Genomic DNA, 6,640 nt, shown 5'->3' with positions numbered 1-6,640 from the left:
CCCATGAAACTGCGCTATCAATCAATTATATACTAGTCTTTTAAATAAATCACTTATGTCCAATTTAGAAATTTAGACTATGGACTTCAAAATAAATTGTGATTTATGTTCACTTTTTAGGGTTCCATTATCAAAACGTTTTCGATAATCCTTTGAAAACACAAATTATTTAGACATTTTATTTAATACTAAACCAAACAATTAAATAAGAAACGAATTTTTACTGATAAACATCCAAAGTATAATAAATGTCTTTACAATTGTAAACATGAAGTAAACAACCTAAAGCTATTTTCTCATATGCTTAAGCCCCATAGACCTAGTATTACACTCATGCTTAGGTTGAGCAAGCAATTTAGTGAGAGGATCTACTACATTATTCTCGGTATGAATCTTACTTACTTTCACATCCTCTCTTGTAGTTTTCCAACTTGAACCTTGCAAGAACCTTATCAACATAAGTCTCTTGACTAAGTCCAGTCAGTCTTTTCAACCTATCTTTATTGATCTTTATTCCCAATATGTACTTTGCCTCTCCTAGGTCTTCATAGAGAAACAACTTTTAAGTTATTCCTTGACTGACTCAAGCATGGTCTTATCATTTTCTATGAGAAGTATGTCATCCACATACAAGACCATAAAAGTAATACTACTCCCTCTTAACTTCTTGTATTCACAAGATTCCTCTTCATTTCTGAGAAAGCCAAATTTCTTGACTGCCTCATCGAATTTGAGGTTTCAACTCCTTGGTGCTTGCTTTAGTCCATAAATGGACTTCTTAAGCTTGCATACCCTCCTTGGATTTTCTAGATCTTCAAAACCTTAAGGTTGTCTCATGTATACATTCTCTTTCAAGAACACATTTAAAAAAGCGATTTTGACATCCATCTGCCATATTTTATAGTCATGAAAGGCAGCAATTGCAAGAATTATCCTAATGGACTTAAACATGGCTACTGGTGAGAAGGTTTCATCATAGTGAATACCATGAATTTGTTTAAAACCTTTCGTCACCAATATTGCTTTGATAACACTAATGTTTCCATCCTTATCTGTTTTCAGATTGAAAATCCATTTGCATCCAATGGGTTTTACCCAATCACACAAATCAACTAAGTCCCATGCTTGATTTTCAGACATGGAATCCATTTATTTCAGATTTCATGGCCTCAAGCCATCTTTCGGAGTCTTGACTATCCAAAGCTTCTTTGTAGCTAGTATGTTCTTCTGATTCTAAAATCGTTATTTCAGACCTCTTAGTCAAAAGGAAATCAGTATATCTCTTCAACTCAATGATGGTCCTACTAGACCTACATTGGGGAACAACAGAAGAAGTTTCTACCTCACTAGGTTAAGTGACTTCGCATGGAGTATCTCCAAGTGGGACAGTAGGAGGTACGTGAATTGAATGCATCGCCTCCTGAGCATTTTCATGTCGAGCCGCCTCTAATGAGGTGTTAACCTCATCCATTTGTTGCTCATCACTTCTTCGAGATATATATATTTCTCACACTTGTTTTTCTGGAAATAAACTCTTTTTTCAAGAAAGACACCATTACAAGCAACAAACACTATGTTTTCGCTTTGGTTGTAGAAGTAGTATCCCTTTAGTCTCTTCTGGGTAACCCATAAAAGGACATTTCAGTTTTGGGTGAAATCTTATCATAAAGTAAAAGTTTTACATAAGCTTCACAACCTCATATCCTTAGAAAAGACAATTTCCGGTTACGTTTCATATGGCATCGCTTTTCAACTGTTTTGGATGGTGCTTTGTTAAGTGTGAATGCTCGTTGTTTCAAGCGCAAATCCCCAAAATGAAATAGGAAGATCAGCAAGACTCATCATGGATTGAACCATATCAACTAGAGTTTGATTCCTTCTTTCAAAAACACCATTTAACTGTGGTGTTCCTGGTGGAGTCCATTGTGAAAGTATTCCACAATCCTTCAAATGATCAACAAATCTTTGAGATAAACATTCACCACCACGATCGGATCGCAATGCCTTAATTTTCTTCCCAAGTTGCTTTTGTACTTCATTATTGAATTCCTTCAAATTTCCAAAAGATTTTGACTTATGCCACATGAGGTAAACAGATCCAAATCTGCTTACATCATCGGTAAAAGTACTAAAGTAATTGTACCCTTCCCTAGCCAAATTACTTATATGTCCACACACATCCGTATGTATAAGGGCTGAAAGGTCATTGGCCCTTTCATTTTTCATGAAAGGAGACTTTCTCATTTTCCCCATCAAACAAGACTCGCAAGTCAAAGGATTTGAGAATTCCATCTTATGAAGCTTCTCAACGCGCTTTGAGCTTATGTGGCCTAATCGACAATGCCATAGGTATGTAAGGATGTAAATCATTTATTTTATGTTTCTTGATGTATATGTTATACATGTGGATTTCTAGGTCTAGCACATATAAACCATTTGATGACTTAGCTGAGACATAGAAGAAATCATTCAAATAAGCAGAACAACAATTATTCTTTAATTGAAATGAAAAACCTTCCGAATCCAAAATCGAAATCGAAACAATATAACAGTTGGAACATAATAACAGTTATGGAGTTTGAATACTAAAGGAGAAGGCAAAAGTAGACTACAATCTCCCACAGCCAAAGCAGCAACTCGTTCTCCATTGCCCACGCGGAGGTCCGGCCACTTCTTCTTTGCTCAACGTTCTACTTCTTTTTAGTGTTTGCACATTACAAATAATGTGAGATCCACATGCAATATCAAATACCCATGATGTAGGAATAGATAAGTTAATATCTATAACATAAATACCTAAAGTTGAAGCGTCAGTCTTCTTATCCTCCAGATACTTGGGGTAGTTCCTCTTCCGTGACCAATATTGTGGCAGTGGTAGCACTCATGTAGTGCTACCACTTTTGCCTTAGGAATGGTTTTGGCTTAGAAGTATCATCAGTAGCAACAGCCTTGCCCTTGTACTTCTTATTAGGTGCCCCTTTCTTCTTGAATTGTTTGCTCTTCATAACCATAAGAACATCCTTATGTGCAGGTTCAGCATGCAAGCTCTTCCAGCTTGAGTTAGCATACTATGTAGCTCTTGCAAGGTAACCTCTCCTCCTTGCATATAAAAATTCAACTGAAAGTTTTGAAAATTTTCTGACAAGGATTTGATCACAATATCAGTTGCCATATTGGAGGGTAAGAAAATTCCAATTATCCATTATCTGAAAATCTCACAATCATATTGAACACATGCGGACCAACGGGTTTTGCTTTTCCCAACTTGCACTCCAGCAACTTAAAATGAGCTTCAAACTTCTACAATCTAGCATTCTTATTCTTAAACATAGTTTTTAGCTGCTGGAGGATGGAGTAGGCATCCAGACCATTAAAACACTTTTGAAAGTGGTCCCATGGAAGCAAGCATCAGACTTGTTACTTGCACATAATCTGCCTCTAGGGTTTGCCTTGTTCTCTATTCAGCTATAGTAGCACTTTTTGGCAGGGGTTCAGGGAGAGGATTGTCAAGAACATTCCTTCGTCTTTGAGAATTATTCTCACAGCCATTTCCCATTCTAGGAAGTTATGTGCATTCAGTTTTTCCTTTTCGAATAAATATCACAAATTAAAAATCAGGGTTGTTGTTGTTGTTTGAAAGAAACATGATAGCTACAACAAAAGAATAATAAAGCAAGATTCAATCAATGTTTAGAAAGCAACAAATTAAATAAATTTTAATTAACTACTACCCTTTATTCAAAATGAAAGTCTCATATTGAATGAAGAAATAACGAAGATCTCCTCCCACTACAAGCAAACGAATTTTGGCCTTGCCTTCAACTTATAGTAGTTGAGGTAAGTAAACACTACTATAATTATAACTAAGTATAATTCTTGGTAGATAAGTTAACAACTCCTTGTTTACTCCTATCTCTTAGCTTCAAAACCCAAAACTTTGTCTTTTGATGATTTTGTTGATTTAAACCAAATATTAGCATGTAAGTTTCAAAAACTACCCTACTATCACTGAAAATATGAACAACCTGCTTTGGCAGAACCCATTATTCATGATCTAATGTTTTGTAGGTGTTGTTTGGAAAAGCAAATTAAACTCAATATTACTTTTGGTGACCTAAGTTTACTAATATGGCCAATCAATAGCAAACACATGAATCATTTTACCACAAACAAACTTAAAAGCAAGCATTTAAACAAAATAAATGCAAGAAAAGTATAAAAGCAATAATTAAATGATCTAGTATGGCTCATATACTTAGGAAAATAACTAATCTTCATGAATCTTCCCTTGAATCTCCATGGATCACCATCCTTGAAAGTCCTTGGATCCTCATGCTTAATTACATAATTTGAATTAAATAAATAATGAAAAATTTAAATTTACAAAAAATACAAACGTCGCAGATCATAATTAATCTATTCAGATATAACGATTCACAAATCGTATTTACTATCCTAATTTGGGCCATATTAATCATAACATGCAAAATATAATACCATACATATTACATTAAACATCCACGCATTTATAATATCAAAATAATAAACACAAACTATTTACTTATTAACAATTAATAAGCAAATAAAAGTTTCCATTAAAATTATAAAACTTAACAGATTTAAGCTAGAAATTATTTAGGCAACTTTATTATTTTAATTCAATTACTTATTTAAATATGACTAGAATAATCTTTATTAATCTTAATTTGCATTAACGAAAATCTTGGAATTCTTCTAAAAAAAGGTAAATCATATTTTTGTTTCAAAAATAGTTCTTTTAAATAGTATTGACTTGTTGACCAACAGCTCAAGGCTGCCAGTCAACAGCCAACCACTCATCCCCTCGCTAGAAACAAAACTAGCAACACACAGTCTAACGCCAACATGATAGCCAGCACGTCAGCCAGCAAGCCGCTAGCAGCCGCGTCACACATCCTCTCCATCGGACACTCCGGTCTGCCTGCCAGCAGAAAACGTCGACAACGAAACCGACCAGCACAGCCAGCAGCAAAAGAGGAAGGCTAGGCTCCGCATGTCGAGCGCGCACCGCCCTTCCTTGCCTCTTGCCCGGATCCTTACGCCAGCCACCGTGGCTCCATCGTCACTGGTGGTCCACCCAACCATGGTTGGTTTCCTCTTTAATTTGTGTAATAATTTACAATGAAAATTGAACTAATCTTTATGCAACAATTATTTAAAGATTGGATTTAATTAGGGTTTCATAATTCGAAAATTATGGCAGAAAATTTTTAATCAATCAATAAATCTTAAACAAATTTTTTTATTTGTTAAGATTAGATTTGAATGAATAATTTCTATTAAACATTAAATCTAACAAGAATTCAAAATTAGGGCACAAATCAAATTGAATCCAAAAATTCATAAAATTCATAATTAAAATCTGAAAAATCCGAAATTAATTTTTAGGGTGATCTAATGAATTATCAAAACAACTAAAATTAAATATTGTAATTTTTATCCTTAAAATTTATGAACAATCAAATTAAACATAAAATTTAACCCAAAGTCACAAATAATATGATAAAAATCCGAAAATTAGTGGGAAAAATAATCAAATTATTTTCAGCCATCGTATTACTCTAAATCTATGTGGGTGATGAATATTAGATTCATTTAACAAGTAACAATCAAATCTTTCAATTGTTTAACAAATTATTTTAATGATTAATCAAATTAAACATTAAATAATTTTAAATCTAACGGGAGTTTTGGAGTGAATTAAACAATTTATTTCGTGTATCATATAAAAAATTCGGACCTTTATAAAACTTATTTGAGCATATATCACAAATAAATAAACTATTTACAATTTCCAATTAATTAATATCAAATATTAATTATGCAAATTCAAGCCATAAATAACTCATCCCTTAATTGAGTAAAAATAATAACTTTGCATACAATTACATGATCATATAAATATTATGAATTAGGCAAAACTGATACCACTGTAGGAATATAGATGCAAATAACGAAATTTCAGGAAACAATTTCCTAACATCTATCACAGGATCACAAACAAATCAAACACATGAATCTTTCAATAGGTATTAAATATCAAACCTTTGTAGCGTAATTTCCTGTTATATGCAAGCTTTGAAGATCCGAAAGCCCCATGTTGTTCCTCTAATCAATCCACGAGCACTAGTTGAATACCAACGTTTGCTAGAAGAATATAAATTCTCTTGCTTTTGATGGTATAGGCGCCAATTTAGAGAGAATAGTTTAAAGTTTCACTTTCTCTCTCTTGTGAAAAGAAACTGATTAATGAATTTGATCATCTAAACCCTAATATTATATCTTACATACTCCCTCCGATTTTTATTAGTTTACCCATTTCTATGGGACACATTTGCTAATGTACTAATTTAAACCTTAATATCTCTAATTATCAATAACCAAGAATTACACAAAAGTTAATATTTGAATAATACACATTCAGACAAATCTAACAAGATCTTGTATGACTATATTTTTTTAGGTACAAATAACAAGAGAAAATCGAAGTCATGTACGTAAATAGTGTTAAAAGTCAAAACGGATAAACTAATAAAAACAAGAGAATATAATAGAATAGTCATAAACTAATAAGGAAAACTAATTCTCCTCCTGTTCCCCT

The sequence above is a fragment of the Beta vulgaris genome, chromosome 5 (assembly GCF_026745355.1).
Source record: "Beta vulgaris subsp. vulgaris cultivar EL10 chromosome 5, EL10.2, whole genome shotgun sequence".
Taxonomy (NCBI): domain Eukaryota; kingdom Viridiplantae; phylum Streptophyta; class Magnoliopsida; order Caryophyllales; family Amaranthaceae; genus Beta; species Beta vulgaris.
The sequence above is the reverse complement of the archived record's forward strand: the minus strand, read 5'-3'. Positions refer to the sequence as shown.